Genomic DNA, 21413 nt, shown 5'->3' on the forward strand with positions numbered 1-21413 from the left:
CCAGGTGGGTAATGGGAATAGCCAGGCCTAGTATGCTGGCAGAGGAGATGGGAAGATGTGGGCTGATTCAAAATTATATGATGGAATGCACGAAGAAAGTAGGAGGTGAGGGCATCACAGATACGCCTATGTTTCTGGCTCATAGAGTTGGGTGGATGGTGGTGTTAATGCATACAATGGGCTAGACTGGGAGAGGAACGGGATTAAAGAACGTGAATTAAGAGTTTAATCTTGCTACTGGAGCTCAGAAGAAAGATTTCAGCATTAGACATAAATTTGGAAGACATCTCTTACAAATGGCATTTGAAGTCACATGAATGAACATAATTAATCAAGGAAAGCAGAAGAGGAATCAAAGACGGAGTGCTCAGGACAGAATCCTGAGTCATTCCAACATTTAGAGACGGGTCGAGAAAGGAGTAGCTAGAGAGTTTGGAAGGGGGCAGCGAGAGGAAGAGTGTGCCAAGAGGTGTTGTGTTTCAAAAGAGGAGGTTGTCAACTCAGCGAAATGCTGCCAAGAAGCCAAGCAAAGGGAGAACAGAAAGAAAAATGAACGTAGGGCTTGATAGCATGGCCTCACTCTGAGAGTCCTGATGTCTGGTGTGCCTGATTATTTACTTAAGGTGTTCCATTTACCATTCACCATTTATCATGACCCATCACGTCTAATTCCAGGCTATCCCTGGCTCTCCTAGGTACTGGTTTTCATAACTGGGTGTATGCATGTCTGTGCTCAGTCGTTTCAGTTGTATCCGACTATTTGTTACCCCATGGACTGTAGCCCACCAGGCTCCTCTGTTCACGGGAATCTCCAGGCAAGGACTGGAGTGGGTTGCCATCCCTTACCCAGGGGATCTTCCTGACCCAGAGATCGAATCTGCCTCCCCTGCACCTCCTGCATTGCAGGCAGATTCTTTACCACTGAGCCACAGGGGAAGCCCAGATGGATGTATACGGGGGCCTAATTGTTTCTGAAGGAGAAGGGAGGAAAGAGTTGGTTCCCAGCAACCTGCGGATGAAGAAGGAAGAAAAGAGAGAGGGGTATAGAAAGGAAAGAAATTCTACATCCCCTAGCCTGACCTTCGAGCAAACATCTGATCTATAGGAATTTACATTAGGAACCTTACATTAGGAACCTTACACTAATATAGGAACCTTACATTAAAGATGAATGTTATAGGGAATTCCCTGGCAGCCCAGTGGTTAGGACTTGGCACTTTCACTACTGTGGCCTAAAAGTTGAATCCCTGGTCAGGAACTAAGTGGGGTATACCTATGGGGTATAGCTAAATAAAGAAATAAATACAATTTAAAAAATTTTTAGAAGATGAACTGTTCTAAAGGTTCAAATATCCCAAGTTCTAGGTTACTCTCTCCTTTAATATTGGTTTTTTCTTTTTTTCTTCACTGTATTTGAAGGTAAATGTTACGTGTTGACTTGTCAAAGGGATGCCCAGCTAGCTGGTAAAATATTATTTCTGAGCGGTTGTGAGAGTGTTTCTGGAAGAGATTAGCATTCGAATTAATAAGGTGAATAAAGAAGATCCACCCTTACTGATGTGAATGGGAATTTTCCAAACCATCGAGAGCATGGATAGCACAAAAAGGCAGAGGAAGTGGGGATTTGCTCCTTCTGCCTGAGGTGGGACATCCATTTTCTCCTGTCCTTGGACATCTGCACTCCTGGTTCTCAGGCCTTCGGATCTGACCTGGACCTATGCCATTAGCTCCTCTATTATTGGGCCCTTGGACTTGAACTGAACTGTACACCCAGGTTTCTTGGTTCTCCAGCTTGCAAATGGCAGATCATGAGATTTCTTGGCCTACATAATCATCTGAGTCAATCCTAAAAGAACTCTCTCTCTCTTTCTATGTCTATGCATGCTCAGTTGCTCAGTCACGTCCGACTGTCTGTGGCCCCACAGACTGTAGCGCTTCAGGCTCTACTGTCCGTGGGATTTTCCAGGCTAGAATACTGGAGTGGGTTACCATATCCTCCTCCAGGGGATCTTCCTGACCCACCCAGGGATCGAACCCACATCTCCTGCATTGGCAGGTGAATTCTTTACCATGGGGAGAAGCCAAATATACAGCTTCTATTGATTTTGTTTCTTTGGAGACCCCTGACTGATATACTCAGCCTGGCCTCAGAGATCACATTTGACCTGGCATAAAAGAGAAATTGTTTTGAAGATTCAAGTATCCCAAATTCTAAGTTAGGAGATTTATCCTCTCTCTCTTGATACTCTCGTTTTTCTCCCTTCATTACATTTAGCACAATTTGTGATTATGAATGTATTTGGTATAACAATTTATTTAGTGCTTATGGTCTGTGCCAGCTGTAACTTTCATGAGACCAAAGCCTGCCTGGTTCTATCTACTTGCGTCTAGTGTCTAGCACAAGGCCTGGCACACAGTGAGAGTTCAAGTTATAGTTGCTGAGTTAGTAAATGATGATAGTTTATGTAGGAATAGAAAATTATAGCCATAAGTTTATAGGCATAAATAACTCTTGAACTAAAATTCAGTAGTCTTCTATTTCTCCATCTGCATTTGTTTGCTACCTATTTATAATGCTCTCCTCCACTACTAGACAAATGGTGGCAGACCTTAGAAACTGAAGAGACTGTTTGGAGAAACAGCAGAGAACACATGTTGTGCTAACTTGCTCTTCCAGAGATTTTTTTTAAGAAAAGACAACTGTTTTATTTTACCTGTAGTAAGTCTCAGGTAGAATTCTGTACTGATATTTGGAGATTAAAAACATTTTTTCTTGACATGTCCCAAAAAGTCCAGATGTATACAAACCAAAGTTCTAGAACCACAAGAAGTATACTTGCATAGTTTCTATATCATTGGCCAAAACCACTGCTCTTCAAAATAGAGAGCCTGGGGACAAGGCATATACGGGAACTGTGAACTTATACCACTGATGTAGTAAACTTATCTTAGAGAAATAAGAGGATCACACAGTTTTAGAGTTAAAACAGGTTTTAGGCCAGTTTTCCTGACTGTATAGTTTGGGAAACAAGGACCCACAAATGAATTGTAGAGTTACATGGCCAGTTGTTACAACTTGTAATAATCTCATGCCCAACCTCACATCAAAATACTACATCATGTGTGTGTATATGTGAGTGTATAATTTGTATAAATTTTGAATTCTGATATATAATCAATACTGGAGCACATAATATAAATAAGCCCGCGATTAGAGCGTTGGCTATTTACCTTGAATGAGAAACAATCCCTCAATATATTTGGTTCATGAGTTTGGAATTTTTATATTAGGTTTTCTCCAAAATGAGGCACCGCTGAACTATTCTGATGAAATCTCAGTTTTAGCATGAGTGAAAATGTCACTTTCTCCTCTTACAAATTCCTGCTAAGACATTGGTGAGCTCAGCAGGGGTTACAGAATGTGGACAAGCGCCCTGTTCTCCAGTGACCCAGGCCTGGCCAGCAACAGCCTGAGTGGAGGGTCTCACACATGAATCACATCCCTGTCCTGCCAACTTTTTATAACTCACTTATTTCTGTGTGTTTTTGAGGAAATTTATAGTTTTGTCTGGCCATATATTAATATTTACTTTCTCGGTTACAGAATTTGGTTTAGAAATGACTACTACAGTAGTTTTCTCAAATTTTTTTCCACGATATAGAGAGGGTTTTCTCAAATGTTTTTCCTAGAGTGCTTGCTTTCTATACGAAAATGGGTACCAATGGCTTTGCTGATTGCAAATCAATAAAACTGTGTGTTCAGTCAGATAGAAAACACACAGAAAGATGTAAGTCATTCTGCAGAATAGCTATTATTTAGAGTAAAATTTTTAGTTCCTTATTTTAACATTGTTTTCCTCCTTCGTATGGTTTTCAAATGCTAGGAATTCTGAAGTCAGACTCCTTTAATATGCTCCATTTACAGTTCTTACAGCAAAGTGCTATTATAGCCAGAAATGATATTCTTGTGCTCCTCCGAAGGACTGTTTTCCTAAATCGTCATGATTTGATGATATCATAATATTTTTCAAATTTTACCTTAAGTACCACTTAATTCAAATGATTCTTTTTAAAATTAAAGAATACAGAAAGATGTGGTAATAGTGTTTCAAGGAAAGTAGCTATTGAACCTTTTCCCCAAATTGTATTATAAAAAAAACACCCTTCATTTGTATCAAAGACCATGTATTCATGCATAATTTTGTCTTACAGATAAGAAATTATCAAAAGATGATAACAGAGCACTGCTTTAGTATAAATATGGAAGACTGTTTAAAAAGTTCACCCCAAAACATGGCTTATTCAACTGTATATTATCAACACTTAACAAACAGTAAGGGCTTATTAAACACTTTTTTTTTTTTTAGTAGACTTTCTTCATTTTAATAGGCAAAACTTGACCAATAAACAACACATAGTATTACAAATAAAATACTACTGAAAGCAAAGTTGCTCAGTTGTGTCCGACTCTTTGCAACCCATGGACTGTAGCCTACCAGTCTCCTCCATCCATGGAATTTTCCAGGCAAGAGTACTGGAGTGGGTTGCCATTTCCTTCTCCAGGCTTATTAAACACTTTTGAATTAATGCTAATATCAGCTGGGTACACAGAAAAGAATAATTAACATTAGCCAATATTAATTCACATACCATCTATAATAAATAGATTAAATTTTACACAAATCCAATCATGTAAGTGCTTTGAAGAGTTTGCAGAAAAATTGAGTAGGAAACATGCTCTCCCTAATTGGAAAAAAAAATATCACAAAGAGATACATTGATTTTAGAGAACATATGGAGCTGGCCTAGCAGATGGGTGGGAGTAGGTGGTTCCTGGCATGCAGAAGAGCCCTACAAGTCCATCTTTCTGCTTCTTGTCAGAAAAGAGATAATAAGATTGATGCACACCCTAAGTGTTTCTCTCTCTGTTTTTAAATAAGGTCCATGTAGTTATGATACTTGGTGGCTATTTATATTCTTATGCTTGCTGAGCTTTCTTTTCTTCTCTTTCCTGGACAGGTCTACTGTGAGTAATTTATCAAGTATTGAAATGGAGTATTTCTAGCTGAAACAGATGATTTTAAAAACCTCATTGACAGGATTGACCAGTTGTTTGGATTCCCAGCACACAGGTTACCAATAGACTCAGTTCTTCTGACTTCAAATCCAGATCATGGATCATGGAGTGTGTGCATTTGAAAAGTTATGTATAAATTCAGTAGAACTTAAAAATCAAAATCAGTAGTGGAATGCACCATCTAAAGGAGCCCTAAGCTATACTTATGTTTACTTGTTTTGAGTGAAGATTCCTTCTATCCAATCCTAAACAAATTTGTTTCCTCAGTTTAGAATGTTTATACTGTGTTTTCTCCTAAGTGAAGTATCTTGGAACTTGTTCTGATAGCTTCAAATCCCAAATTTAGTACAAATGAAAATGTCATTTTTCTCTTCTATTTTGTTAACAGTTTGATATATATAATTACAGACTTTTAAAAAAACGTACAATCTTGTGTCTATCCTACCAAAAATGTAGGATGGCTGACAGCATTTTGTAGTAGCTAATGCTTTGCTTCAGCTTTCTCTTGCACTTGATATATATATAGCTATAAAATAACTCATAAAACCTTTGTATCAGTGTAGAATTAAAGTGATCACCTGCAGGGAATTTTAAGATGGAAATAGGATTTAAAAACATGCAACCTTAAAAAAAAAAAAGAAAAAAAAAAACATGCAACCTATCTTTTAATTATATACTTCAATAATATTTGAAATAAGGACATATTATTCTATTTTTCTTTTTGAAACTCTTTATTATTAGGCTTTTAACTTTATTATTTCATACTTATACAAAATTAACCAGAATAGTAAAATGAATGTCCGTATATCCATCAACAAGTTTCAGCAATCATAAACTCTTTGCCAATCTTGCTTTACCTATACCCCCATAAATTTCTCACCTCCTGTCTTATTTGGAAGCAAAGCAGAAATATAACATTTCAACTATAATAAATTTTGAAAATATGTGTACATATATGTACATATATTTAAAAGAGGAGGAACTATTTTTAACATAAAAACAATATCAGTTATCTAAAATATTTCATAATTTCTTAATATCTAATCAGTGTTCAAAGGTCTTCATAAGTAGAATAAATACCTTTTTACTTAGATGCTGTTTGAATCAGGATACAGATAAGGCCACATGTCGTGACAGTTGATATGTCTTTTAAGTCTCTTAATCTATACATTAACCTTATTTCTTCCCCACCATTGAAATGTATTTGTTTAAAAGGAAAAAAAAAGTTTTCTTCTAGACACTCCCACAGCCTACATTTTGCTAATGCTCATTTACTGATCTTTGAGGTCTGTTTGAACATATTCCTCTGACGTGCATTTTTTGTAACTTGGTAGCTAACTCTATCTAGAGGCCTGATCAGGTTCAGATTATCTTTTTCAAAACAAAATATGTTTGACTCTCTTTAGTCCTCAAAATAGTCCTCTTTTTGTGATGTTAGCAACCACTGAAGTTCTTGCCTAGATCCATTCCTTATCAGAAGCTGTAAATAGTGATATTCTAATTTCATCATCCCTTTTATTTGTTATCTAGGGTATTTCCATCATGTAAAATCCCTCCTCATCTACTATTTGGTTACCAGTGGTGTAATTTCTTAGGAAAGACATGGTGATTTATTTCTATGCCTTCATTTATCATTTTTCAAAATAATGAGTTGGTTCCAAAGGTGACTAGTTAGGGGTTTTTTCTCTTTTTCTTCTTTTTTCTTCTACCATTATGAACTTAATGGGTTTCAACACAGTTGAAATTTTATAACTAATTGCTGTTATTATACTTACTGGTGCTAAAATTGGTTTATCTACCCCCACTGAGAATCTCTTCAAGGTGGTTCCTGAGTTCTTTGGTTATGACCCTAGTGTTCTTTTGATACCTTTCTTGTACATTTCTTTCCTCAGACTTGAAATTTGCCATTTTTCTAAGGAGCCCATGTTCTGGTTAGTGGGAAACATTTGGAATGAAATAATTTTTCAGTTGAATGGATAATTTGACCCAATCACCTTTCAGCAAACCCTGAGCATAGTTTAGGGGCTACAATCACAAGGATTGGAGTGAAAAAGATCAAAGCTTGAACCTCAGCTCCTTCACTCACAGCTGGTGATCTTGGGAAATTTCCGAAGCTTCTGGTTCAGGGCAAGATAGCAAAGAAATACAGATTGAGTCTTCTCTCCTGGAGAAATGCCACGGGAGATGCCAGACCTTGGAACTGTGCTCAGCAGTTTGCCACGGACAGAAATTCTTGGAGAGTATAGGAGCTGACTTGATCTACCAGCAGGGAAACTGGCCAGGGGTGGGAAAGCCGTGGGGTCATGAGCAGGGACTCAGTTTGGGGGAAATGTTTTAGTTCTGCCCTTTTCTCATCCGTGTTGCCGTAGGAAGATTTGCCCCCTCCTTTGGTTACCATGGAGGCAGGATTTCAGAGCATAGGCCAGAAACAGTGGGGTAACTATAAGGCAGAGCTCAGACCAGGTACGGGTATAAGCAGATGGCAATGAGTGTAGCTGGTCTGACCAGTCCTTAATAATACCCCCTCCACACACACATCTCCTCGCTCTCATCCCCACTATGGCATCTACTTATGATACAGAGTGGCTGCCTCCAATAAAAGATAATCCAGAAGTTCTTTGGAGACCAGTTGAGCAAAGCTCTGTGCCTTTCCCACAAATGCACATAACAAATATAGGCACCAATTCATCTAGAGCAGCATAAGCTTACTATAGATGTCTGCCCCTCTCCACAGATGAATTTTGCTAACCAAGGCAGCTCAGGGATAAAGAATTAGCCTGCCAATGAAGAAGATGCAGGAGACGCGGGTTCCGTCCCTAGTTAGGGAAAATCCCCTGGAGGAAGAAATGGCAACGCAGTCTAGTATGCTTGTCTGAAAGATCCCATGGACAGAGAAGCCTGGCAGGCTACAGTCCATGGGGTGGCAAAGAGTCAGACACGATTGAGCAAGTGGACACACACACACACACACACGTCCCAAAGGAACAAGGATGAGTTCAGAGGGCAAATACTGAGAACTGTGAGTCTGAGGAACAACCAACTGAACAACTTATGTCAGAGAAAGCAGAACTCATGGAAAAGAGGAAAGAATTTAAAACCAGAATAACAAATATGCTTGAAGAGGTGAGAGAAGATATTGGAGACATAAAGTGAGAATGAACAGTTCTTACTAGAAAAGTAAAAGAATTAGAATGAATCCCGACAGAGAAAGACAGTACTGATGGCATCACTTCTAGGTGGAATCTAAAAAAAAAAGTCAAATTCATAGAAGCAGAGAGTAGAAACAGGAGTTCGAGGGTGGGGGAAATAGGGAGAGGGTGGTAAAAGGGTACAAACTTTCAGTTATAAGATGAATAATGTCTGAGGACCTAATGTGTAACCCGGTGACTATGGTCAATAACACTCTTGTGTAATTGAAATTTGCTAAGAGAGGTAGAATTTAAAGTTTCTCACCCACCCGCCAACAGTAAATATGTGAGATGATAGATGTGTTAACTTAATGGGCAAAATCCTTTCACAATGTTTACATATATCACATCATGGCATCATATATTTTTAAGTATCTAACAATTTTGTTGATTATACCTCAATAAAATGGAAAAAATAATTTAAAAACCCTGTAATTATTGAATAAATAATTCAATGGCTTGCTTACAGAATGAAGGTATCTAGTAAATATATGAGTTGGAAGATTAGGTTAAGGAGTTTCCCCAGGAGGCAAAGAAACTGTAAGGATAAAGAATGGAAAATGGAGAGAAAAGAAACATGGAGAATCAGGTTAGTGTTAAAGTCTCTGTATCAGAGATACAGAAGGAAAAAAAGGAAAAGGAGAGAGACCAAAATTCAAGAATCATGACCAAGAATTTCCTAATGTTACAGCTAATAAGTGGCAAAACCAGGAGGTCAGTCCAGGCAAACTAGCTGGACCCTTAACTATCATTTACTGCCCTAGACATACAATATCAAATGCAAATCTGAAGGAAGAGAACCAAGTTAGGAACAGGGCATAAAGAGGGAAAATTATAAAATAAGCAAAAGAGAGGCCGTACATAAACTGAAGAACAGAGTATGTTCGGAATGGAGATAAGTCCAGGCTTCCCTGGTGGCTCAGATGGTAAAGAACCCACCTGCCATATGGGAGACCTGGGTTTGATCCCTGGGTGGGAAGATCCCCTGGAGGAGGGCATGGCAACCCACTCCAGTATTCTTGCCTGGAGAATCCCCATGGACAGAGGAGCCCGGCGGGCTGCAATCCATGGGGTTGCAAAGATTTGGACATGACTGAGTGACTAAGCATAGCAGTTAACTCCATGTGACTGAGGTCTTTAAAAACAGCCGGACTTCCCTAGTGGTCCAGTGGGTAAGAGTCTGTCTTCCAAATCAGAAGACACAGTTCAATCCCTGGTTGAGGGACCAAGATCCCACATGCCATGGGGCAATTAAGTCCACCTGCCACAACTAGAGAAAGCCTGCGTGCCTCAACTAAGACCCAGTGCCGCCAAAGACAAACAAGCAAACAAACATCAAAACCCGCTAAACACAGAAACCACCAGCTAGAAATAACAACAAAAACAGATACGTTATTCCATCTCTCTAATCCTCAATTTCTTCATCTGTAAATGGGAGATTATAACCCCTACATCATAGGGTTGTTGTAAAGATTAAATAACATAGTACATGTAGAATTCTGAGCACAGGAAAATAACTGTATATAATTACATGAAATTATACAGTTTTTATTTATCCAAATATTCATAAAAAAGTTTGTTGAAGATCTATGTACCAGGCAGTGGAATACAGTGGTGACCAACACAGACAAAAATCTCTACCTGTGATGGAGCGTCTGGAGGGGCAGGGGTTGGGGTGGGGCCAATAAACAAACAAATGTAAATAGATAATATAAATAGATATATAATGTTAGGTAGTGTATGTGCTATCAACAAAATTAGAGCAGGGTGAAGGAAGAGAGGGTTTCCAGGGTGGCTCAGTGGTAAAGAACCCACCCGCCAATGTGGGAGATGCAGGAGACGTGGGTTCAATCCTGGGTCAGCAAGGTCCCCTGGAGGAGGAAATGGCAACTCACTCCAATATTCTTGCCTGGACAATTCCATGGACAGAGGAGCCTGGTGGGCTATATAGTCCACGAGGTCGCAAAGAGTCAGACATGACTGAGCATGCACACAAAGGAACAGAGGATGGAGTGTGAAGAGGTTCTATTTTGACAGGATGGTTGGGAAAGTTCTGTCCAAGGACTGAAGTGAAAAAACACCTAGAGGAGTGGAGTTCTTGGCAGAGGAAACAGTACATGCAAAGATCCTGGGGTGGGAGAGGATTCGGAGTGTATGTTCAAGGAATAGCAGAATGCCGGCATCCAGGGGGCAGAGAAAGCCAGGGAAGTATAGTTGGAAATTAGATTGGAAAGGTAGCTAGTTTTTCTTTCAGCATATAAAAGCTCTGTCTTTTGTGTATCCCAGGACCTCAGAGGTGCCCATCGGGCGGGAAGCTCAGGACGTGCCCTCCTACGTGAGTAAACTCCTTCTAGCATCTTAAGATTTAGGATGTCAGAAGGTACCTCTGTCTCCTAATTGTAGCAGAAGACACCTCAAAATTGAGCTTCCTAGACCATTTGCCTTTGCCCTGCTGGCCACCATAAGTCTCTTGCAATCCTCAGTGGTCATTCCAAACCAGTCCTCTAATTGCCCTTGTCTGGGTCTGTGGGAATTACTCAGAAATGTTTGAAGTCAGGGAGTCAGCCACCCTCTGAGTCACCCCTTATTCTAGGGGAGGCAGCCAGAAAGCAGCCGGGTCTTAAGAGGAGGTTTTGATTTAGTGCTATTGGATTCACTGACATAGCCCTGCCCATACTTGGGGGTAACCCTATCTCACCCCTGCAGGCTGGAGAGTCCATGTTCTTTAGAAAGGCATCCCAAACACGACCTGATTCTTCCCTCCCCCAGCAAAGGTTGTTCCTTGTTGCTAATCACAGCAGAAGATCCTTTTCATGGCCCATACCTTCAGAGGGGTGTTCTGGCAATAGCGGCCAATGTTAGAAACAAATGCACCCTTTCTTGTTCTATTTTCCAGTCCTCTCTGAATCTGCAATCCATCTGGAAGTCTATCTAGCTTTTTTTTGACTTCCATAAGGGCAGTAGTACAGTTTGCATTATTATTTATTGACAATTTCATTTAGGCGTTTAAATTACATTTGAAAATAAGCTCAGAACCAAAGAGGTGAGGGGGAAAAAACAAACTAATGAATTACCTTTTATTGGGGCTTTATTTAAATGTCACATTCAGGACACGAGATGGAGAAGAGTCAGTGCCCATAAAATTGGAATCCGGCTTCCTCAGACTGGATATATTTTCAGGGAGGTTTTAGGGCAGCTGTGAATATTAGCAAACACAGTGTCAGTGAAAGGACTGTATCTCGCCTGGCCCCTTTATTCTGAATGCCATCATTTTAAGAAGGTACAGACTGACGCTCTGGCTTTAAAAATTTTTCCTCTGAGGTTGGTGGGAAAGGACTGGAAAATATACATAGTGAAGAAGGGGAATCTATTGAGATTTTACTCAGAAACGTCCTGGCTGACTTGACTTTTATAACAGCGCACTTAGCCATCACTTTGTCTCCTATGAACAATGATTTTAAGATTCCACTCAGGATTTCTCTAGCCCAGTTATTCTTAGCAACCTGGCACCTATTGCCACTACCATGCCACAAAATGACAACAGGCAGATATCTTGGAGATGGTTAGACAGGGATAATTACAGCTCTCATTGACCTGCCCTCACACAGCTCCTTGAGGTGTTGATGGCTCCTTGGCCAGCCCTGGTAAATTCTATAGCTGTGTACCTTCCTCAGAGCTGGCCCAGGTAGGGATATAAACAGGACGAAGAACAGTTGAGCTCAGTTCATGGATTCATGAGAGAATCACAAGTAACTATTCTTAGAAACTAGGGTATTTCTGACCTTTTGAGATTGAGGTCACGAACAGAAATGACTCTGCACTACCAGAAACGGTGACTTCACGCCAGTCGAAGGCGATCTTCTGTGTGCTAGGGAGGACCATGGACCCAAACTGCCACTTCTTGGACTTCATGTAGCTAAACAGTGAGGACTTTAATTCATGGGAATCTTGGGAGCCGATGACAAAAATGCTGTTGTTCCGTCACCCAGTCATGTCCAGCTCTTTGCAATCCCATGGACTTCAGCGCAGCAGGCTTCCCTGAAGAAATAATTAGCAGTGAGATTAGTAGTGAGTTCTTTGAAAGGATTCGCTCCAAGACCATACGGCGGCAGCTTCCCCTCCCCCTTTTACTAGGTGTACTCAGAAAGACACGGGAACAGAAGGATTTAAAATAATCGGAGACACATACGCTGGATATGTGTCTTCTTATTAGCAGAATTTAACATCAGCCAAGTACAGCTGTCCTCTTCATGGGGAATTTTGACTCTACCCTGTTGATGGTTTCACTTCCCTTTCTTACCATACAAGCTCGGCCACCACCTACCCCTATTCCTGACCTATCCTGGTACTCAATAAACTTTGCGGCAACATGATGGCTTAGAAAGAAAATGAACAATTGGAATTAGAGAGGTCCGTATTCGAATCTTGGTTCTGCCATGTACATAGGTACTTAGGTACTCGTCTAAATGCAGCTATTTAAGGTCTTGAGATCTCGGTTTATTTCTCTGTTAAACAACGAAAACACTAACCTCGATGTATCAGCCCGCTAGGGCTGCCGCAGTGAGACACTACAGGCTGTGTGGTGTAAACGACAGAAACCAATATTCTCAGTTTTGGAGGCTGGAAGTCCAAATTAAGGTGCTGTCAGGTTGGTTTTTGGAGGGGCCTCTCTCCTTGGCGGGCAGATAGCCTCCTTCTGTGTCCTCATATGGCCTCTCCTCTGTGCACACGTAGAGAGAAAGTTCTGGAATCTCTTCCTCTACTTATAAAGACACGGGTCCTATTGGATTGGAACCCCACCTTCATGACTTCATGTAACCCTAATTAGCTCTGTAAAGTCCTTATCCCCAAATACAGCCCTGTTGGGGCTTAGGACTTCAATGTATGAATTTCAGAGGGACACCGTTCAGCCTACAACCTTCAAACACCATCACAAGCACTACTTCAGATTGCGTACATACAGGACCTAGCCTTGTTCCTAGCGCATCGCAAGTGCTCAATGAATATTGGTTCTCTTCCTTCCTCCCTCTGTCACTCCCATCCTAGGAGGTCACTTTCGTCTCTACCATGAGGAGCCAGGTGTGAACAGAGGAATTCTCAAGACTTCACTTTGGTTAAAAAAAAAAAAAGCCCCCCTTCCATTCTCACTGTGGTTTCAGATGCCTCCCTGGGCACTCTCTCCTGTCTGAGAATTCTCCTTCCCACCTAGAGAGCTGCACCCAGCCTGCTCTGTCTCTAAGACCCTACACTGACACCTGAAGACATATTCTTTCTTCTGGGAATTTGGATTGAGATTCAGATGGATTTTCCTGCTGAAGGCAAGAAATCCAATCTGTAAGAAATCTACAGAATGAGGTTGGTGATGGTATTAATATGTACGTAACACATTGAGAGTTCAATGTGAACCAGGTGCTGTTTGAAGTTTCCTATGTACTGACTCACTCACCACAACTTTACTACTCCTCGTTGATTCAACCTTATGAGAGAGACATGCTCATAATTCCTCATTTTACAGGTGAGGAAGTTCAGGTGGGAGAGCTTTAGTACTTTGCCCAGGGTCACATAACTATCAAGTCGCTTCCCTGGGGACTCAGTGGCAAAGAATCTGCCTGCCAATGCAGAGGAGACATGAGTTCCATCCTTGGGTCAGGAAGATCCCCTGGAGGAGGGCACGGCAACCCACTCCAATATTCTTGCCTGGAGAGTCCCATGGACAGAGGAGCCTGGCGGGCTACCGTCCATACAGTCGCCAAGAGCTGGACACCACTGAAGCGACTTAGCATGTACGCACCAGATCTGTTACACTCTAACAGACTATGGTTTTGAGTTTATCAATCACATGTAACTGACTACAGAGAGCCTTTCTTTCTCCTTTTCATTCCTCTCTCCCTCCCTCCTCCTTCCCTTCCTTTTCTTCTCTCTTTTCTTTCTTTCCTTCTTTTTTAATGACTCTGTTTCATTACAAAGTTGAAGATGGCTTAAATCAAAATGAAGAAGCTCTCCAGAAAAGATTTTGGAAATAGTGAAACCTTCCCCCCCCCCCCCCCCCTGGATAATAGATGACTTTCAGCAGTAAAAGGAGGGTAAACTCTTCCTTGGCAGTATGCCCCATGGAGGCTATGGTGATGATTCGTGTGTGTGTGTGTGTGTGTGTTTGTGTGCGCACGGCACGCACATGTCAGTGTGGGAGGAAAACTGTGTGTTCTCATCAAGTCTGGAAAGGCTGAAAGACAAGGTGGGGGCCGAGAGCAGCGGAGAAAGTCAGCAAGCTGAGACCGGTGAATGTGACCAGTTTGCACCTTTAAGACATGATTCAAAGTGTGTTTGTGATCTAAGGTGAAATTAGTAGAGAATAATGAATACATTGAAATAGGCAAGATACTTCATGGTGCCTAGGTTTTCTTTCAAAACTTGCTGAAAATAGTACAAATGTGTGTGAATTAATTACCTTTCTCAAGTGTACTTGATTAATATATATTGCTATTGTATCAGATTTTAAATAGTAAACGATTGGCTGCATCTTGTACATTTTCCTTGGAAAAACTAGTTATTGGTCTAGAGTGAGGCTGCCCTGGTGTATATGACCCTTGCTGAAACCATTGCCCACGTGGTCAACTGCAGTTGCCAGGGGAGCTGGCACAGTGTCCCAGAGGACAGATTTATCTTTCTCCTCCCAGCTTGAAAGAACACAACCCCAAAATCTTTGGAATTCTTTCCAGAAGGAAATAACAAGGCAATAATTCATTTGTGACCTTGGTTGATGGGCATGGATCTGGGGGCCCTCTCTCCTTTGACTTAAGTCAGAGGATGATACCTTTGGAAGGCAGGGAGCATTTTCCTGAGAGGTGGATAAAAGAAGAGAGATGAAGTGGGGCAATAATAAGGTGCCCAGAAGGCTTGGTGGCCAGAGCCCAGGGTATATCAAGAATGAGAGAACTGAGACACGAGGAAAGATGAAGAAATGGAGACAGTACGTAACATAAAGGGTGCAGGTATGGTGGGCCTCAAAAAGAGACTGGAAAAACAGGTATCTTGCACTTTCATCTTATTCATGCGTCCACAAAAGTCTCCTGTTACGTTCAGTTCAATTTGGTTGCTCAGTCGTATCCAACTCTTTACGACCCCGTGGACTGCAGCACGCCAGGCCTCCCTGTCCATCACCAACTCCCAGAGCTTACTCAAACTCGTGTCCATTGAGTCGGTGGTGCTATCCAACCATATCATCCTTGTTGTCACCTTCTCCTCCCACCTTCAATCATTCCCAGCATCAGGGTCTTTTCAAATGAGTCAGTTCTTTGCATCAGGTGGCCAAAGTATTGGAGTTTTAGCTCAGCATCAGTCCTTCCAATTAATATTCAGGATTGATTTCCTTTAGGATGGACTGGTTGGATCTCCTTGCTGTTCAAGGGACTCTCAAGAGTCTTCTCCAATACCAAAAGCATCAATTCTTCGGTGCTCAGCTTTCTTTATAGTCTAACTCTCACATCCATACATGACTACTGGAAAAACCAAAGCTTTGATTAGATGGACCTTTGTTGGCATTTGTTGGCAAAGTAATGTCTCTGCTTTTTAATATGCTAAGTTGGTCATAACTTTTCTTCCAAGGAGTAAGCATCTTTTAATTTCATGGCTGCAGTCACCATCTGCAGTGATTTTGGAGACCAAAAATATAAAATCTGTCATTGTTTCCATTGTTTCCCCATCTATTTGCCATGAAGCGATGGGACCAGATGCCGTGATCTTAGTTTTCTGAATGTTGAGTTTTAAGCCAACTTTTTCACTTTCATCTTTCACTTTCATCAAGAGACTCTTTAGTTCTTCGATTTCTGCCATAAGAGTGGTGTCATCTGCATATCTGAGGTGTTTGATGTTTCTCCCGGCAATCTTGATTCTAGCTTGTGCTTCATCCAGTCTGGCATTTCTCATGATGTACTCTGCATATAAATTAAATAAGCAGGGTGACAATATACAGCCTTGATGTACTCCTTTCACGATTTGGAACCAGTCTGTTGTTCCATGTCCAGTTCTAATTGTTGCTTCTTGACCTGCATACAGATTTCTCAGGAGGCAGGTCAAATGGTTTGGTATTCCCATCTCTTGAAGAATTTTCCAGTTTGTTGTGATCCACACAGTCAAAGGCTTTAGCATAGTCAATAAAGCAAAAGTAGATATTTTATTGGAACTCTCTTGCTTTTTCAATGATCCAGAGGATGTTGGCAATTTGATCTCTGGCTCCTCTGCCTTTTCTAAATCCAGCTTGACCATCTCAAAGTTCTTGGTTCACATATTGTTGAAGTCTGGCTTGGAGAACTTTGAGCATTACTTTGCTAGCATGTGAGATGAGTGCAATTGTGAGGTAGTTTGAGCATTCTTTGGCATTGCCTTTCTTTGGGATTGGAATGAAAACTTTTTCCAGTTCTGTGGCCACTGCTGAGTTTTCCCAATTTGCTGGCATATTGAGTGCTACACTTTCACAGCACCATCTTTTAGGATTTGAAATAGCTCAACTGGAATTCCATCACCTCCACTAGCTTTGTTCGTAGTGATGCTTCCTAAGGCCCACTTGACTTCGTATTCCAGGATGTCTGGCTCTAGGTGAGTGAGTGATCACACCATCGTGATTATCTGGGTCATGAAGATCTTCTTTGTATAGTTCTTCTGTATATTCTTGCCACCTCTTCTGTTATGTTAGCAGCAGTTACTTGAGCATGATGTGACTTCCTGCCTTTAGTCACCATGGGGAGATCTGAGTTTTAGAAAGTCACTTTTTCAGAATTCCCTGGTGGTCCAGTGGTTAGGGTGCAGCACTTTCACTGTCAAGGGTGCAGATTCAATCCTTGGTTGGGGAATTAAGACTAAGATCCCACAAGCTGAATGGCATGCCCCCCCCCCCCCGACCCCTGCTCAAAAAAGGCACTTTTCTTCCCCACATTTAAAGTCCACAAAGATGCAACTAGGAGGGAAGGGCTCAGTCTTCTGTGTCAGAAATGATTCTTCCAAAGCAGATTCCATGAAGTTATTAATATCTCTAAAATGAGAGCTCATATCACAGCCACCACAGTGCCCTATCCAGGGGATGCCATTCACACTGCAGACTATCTGAGCTCATGGAGTACTGTTCACTGAACATGTGGCTGGACATGACAGTTCTGCACAGTCACATAGCTCTTTCAAAAGTCACTAGATGACACGAAGTCCGTACTCCAGTCAATTTCCTAATTTGTTTTTATTGAAGAAGAATCTCTGAATGTGTACTACCATTAAAAAAACTTTCAAGTTGGTTGTTCTAAAATGTTTTTTCCTCCTCTGCTACTTAATGTTTTTTTGTAGGTGTTAATAATCTAGGCTTATTTATGATTACTTTTGTTGTAACTCAACAGTTCTGAATTGGAGGTGGTCAGGCATAACAGAATTACTTGGGAAATGTTTTCAAAATATACTTACCCAGTATACCAACAGAAGAATGGGTAAGCAACTTGTGACCCAGACCCACATATACATAACACACATTATATTTATAATTCTATTTATACGAAGTTTGAGAACCTGCAAAACTAGCCTATGGTGGTAGAAGTTAATCTTGAGAGGTGATGACAGACTGAAAAGTCACTTAAGGGGAGTTTTTGTGCTGATGGACATTTTCTATATCCTGATTTGGGTGGTTTTCACATGGATATATCTGCGTGAAAAAGTCACGTTGTATGTACATTTTTATGGACTATGAATTATATATATATATATATATATATATATATATATATATATATACACACACACACACACACCAACTGGAGTCTCTCTACCTGAGACCATGGGGATAAGATGAATGAGACATGGGGAGCAGGGCTTACAGAGGATGTGTATTTTGAAAAAGCTTCTCTTTTCTCTTTTCCTCTTTTACAGTAAACTGCCAAATATCCTCTTAGGAACTGAAATTAGACAGGATAAAAGCAAACATTCTCTCTCTCTCTCTCTACTTATCTATGACTTTACATTTTGTAGAAGGCCCCTAGTGGTTGTCAGACTTCTCCGAAGAGAGCCTGCTCACTCTCCAGGTTTGTTTGATTGGGGAACTTATTTTGTTTTGCTTTTCAATGGTTTTAAAGGTACAAAATTAATAAATTAATGAGAAACACCTTGGAGGCGGGAGGAATCACGGTGGCCCATGAGATTTGGCCTTTATTCATAGTTTAAATTGGGCTTAGAACCAATTGAAAGATTTGGGAGCATATTTAATATTGACAAGTTCCTAAAATTACAAAGTTTGAAATAAATGTGTAGTGATGTGTTTGGAGCTTATCCCATCAACCAAGCTCCTAGTCACTCTGATGCATATTGAGGAGACTCAAGTATAAAGAAGACTTAGGCAATGGGTTGTTTCTTTCTCTTATGAAAGAAACTTGTGACTACTTCTATATATTTATCTAGAGAATGAAAGGTTTTTTAACCACTTTATGGCATTTTTTTTTTTTAGTAGTAAAATTATTTAAAATAAAAATGAGTCCACAGGCATTTTTTTTTTAGTAGTAAAATTATTTAAAATAAAAATAAGTCTACAGGAGTAGTACTAAATCTTATTTGGTGTTTTTCTGTTTTGCTGTTGAACACCCAGTAACATTCTCAACATTTATTTTGATTCTGAAGGCGGTGTGAAAACAGTCCTTCCCCCAAGACATCCTGGCTTTATCACTTAGCTTCCTCCATAGGCATGCCATCTGCACAGAGGAGTATATATTCATCCTAGATCAGGCTGGGAAAGACTTCAGAGATGAACTCCTTCAACCAAGCTCCGAAGTTCATGTCACATTCCACTTCACAATCAAACTCAGGCCTACAGGTGAAGTGTCTTGCTCAGGGTCACCCAGGTACAACTGCTGTCCACATACAAGTCCTTTCTCTTCTACACAACAGTCTCACCGTGTTGTGTGCGAGAGTTTGGTATCAAAGTGACTTTCCAGCAAAAATATACAAATGCCACGTCTTTTCCTTGAAACCCCAAGAGGCCTGTAACCCTAAGAAACCTTGAGAGCCTGTAGGCATTTCCTTATCTTTGATCTTAATCCTGTCCTGGTTAAAGGTTAAAGAGTTTATAAGTTTGCATTTTGGGGCCAGACTCACTAGGGTCCATTATCATAGTATACTTGCTGTGTGATCCTTGGTGAGACAGATACTGTCTTCACACCTCACTTTCCTCATCTTTGAAATGGGGATAATAGTACAAGAGCACATGAAGTGCTTTCCACACTTCCTGGTGGACAATAAGGCACTCCCTAATTTTCCTTGGAAATCCAGCAAGTCCATATTGAAAGTAGCCAGCTATTTCTTGAAAGATTTTAACTCTCTTCAGCCTTTTCCCTTTCATCCCTTTAAGGTCTTCTCTGCTTCTTTGTAGTTTTGGATATGGGCAAATGCTCAGGCAAGTCACGTGACCACAGATTTGTACCTGATGGATACAGGAGACTCTTCCCCAAGAGCCCGGGAATTTTTCTCAGTTGTGGGACACGGAAGGAATTTGGAACGACATCCTCAGTGGCAATTCTCCGAGGACCCTATTCAACCTAAGAAAGGTTGAAAGGATCGGGCTCGAATAAGACCACAGACTCCTAAGGCATTATTTTTGCAATGCCAAGGACCACAGAAAAACAGGCAAATCCTTTAATTTTTACAGCTACAGAGGTCAAGGCTTTCAGGGACAGGGACACTCCTCGGCCGGTGACGGCAGGGGAGGTCCGAAAACCCGGGTTCCCGGACCGGGCTCCTTTCGTCTTACCAGCTGCGTCTCATTAACTCCACCTCCGAAAATGCTAAGGAAGTTTCCTCCCAGTGCCTACGCCGGCTGGGTGGGGCGATTCTGTGACTTGGAAAAAACCGGGAAAACGATTCTAACTCCTTGGGTACACTAATTCCTTGGGTACACTAACTGTGCGGTTCCCGGAGGAGCGGGTGAGGGGTGGTTTAGACCACAGGTTTGGTACCCAGAGGTTCCAGGAGTCCTGACAGATAACTTTAATGTTGTCTGCTCTGGGAAGCCACCTTCTTTCTCCGGGTCTGTTTGCCCTGTGCAGTGGCTACGTGGGGACATCCTGCTTGGAGGGGTCCCCCGAATAAGGTGGGCCGCTCTAGGTCGGGGCGGGCCAGTCCCCGCCGCGGCCTCGCCTCTGCAGGTTGCAGAGGTCTCGGTGGGATTTTTCCTGCCTCCCCCCAGCCCCCGCCCGGGAGAGGCGCTAGGTGGGCTCGCTGTGGTCCCTTCGCTTTCCCCACTCCCCCAGTCTCTTACTCCGGGCAGTTTCACCCCGTCCTCCCAGCTCAGCCCTCACCTTTGAAAACCTTCTCCCAAAGCCACCACGTTTATAAAAGTGCGCGACTTCTCCCGGGCCTGCAGAAGGAGCTCCGGCAGCTCGGCATTCCTCGGATTCCAGCGCTGTGACGTCCCCAAGGACGCGCGCCCGGGGCTCGGGAGCCGGGGCTCCCCTTCCCGCGCCGCCCCGCTGCGCCCCCGCGCGCGCGCCCGCCCGCCCCGCCGCATTCCTCCCCGCCCCCGGCGCGCGCCCCGCGCTCCCCCCGCGCCGCCGCGCCGGGCCCGGGGGTGGGGGAGCCGCGGCCGCCGGCGCCTGCTCCGTCCCCTCCCACTCGCCAGGCCCCTTCCTCCCTCCTCTCGCGGCCGCTCGCATTTCCTGCCGCTCTGGCTCTCCCGGCCCCTGAAAGTTCGTCCCAACTTTTCTCTCCCCGCGAAGGGCGCGGCGGGCGCAGTCCGGGGGCAGGTTGCTGCGCTCGTCCTCGCTCCGCCGCCTGCCCTCCGGGCGCCGGTCCTCGTTGAGCGGCCGCCACTCCGTGGCCCCTGGCGGCGCGTCCCCTCCCACCTCGGCCAGCCTCCCCGTCCCGGCCCCCTCTCTGGCGGGACAACCCCGCGCCGGGGTGATTCTCCTTTCTCCCCCCTTCTCCGGGCGCCCCCGCGCCAACTCTTGCGCCGGGATCGCGGCGGAAACCTCCCTCCCCTTTCGCCTCCTCCGGCTCCTTCCCTCCGCCCCTCCTCCGCCAGCCACTGGAATCAATTCCTTGGGGGGACTTGGGGCTCCGCCGCCCGCGGAGGGCAGCCTTTCGGCGCGGGACTCCGGGGTTCCGACGGGGCCATGTAAGCAGGTAAGCGG

General features: G+C 42.7%; 1 long non-coding RNA gene across 1 annotated transcript; it reads right to left on the minus strand.

The window, feature by feature from the left end:
- Positions 1–10111: 10111 nt before the first annotated feature.
- Positions 10112–20749, minus strand: LOC133069670 (uncharacterized). Its single transcript, XR_009695914.1, has 3 exons — positions 20583–20749; positions 12048–12303; positions 10112–11461 (listed from the first exon to the last, which is right to left on the minus strand). It is a non-coding gene; the product is annotated as an uncharacterized LOC133069670 (long non-coding RNA).
- Positions 20750–21413: the final 664 nt, after the last annotated feature.

The sequence above is a fragment of the Dama dama genome, chromosome 14, assembly GCF_033118175.1.
Source record: "Dama dama isolate Ldn47 chromosome 14, ASM3311817v1, whole genome shotgun sequence".
Lineage (NCBI taxonomy): Eukaryota > Metazoa > Chordata > Mammalia > Artiodactyla > Cervidae > Dama > Dama dama.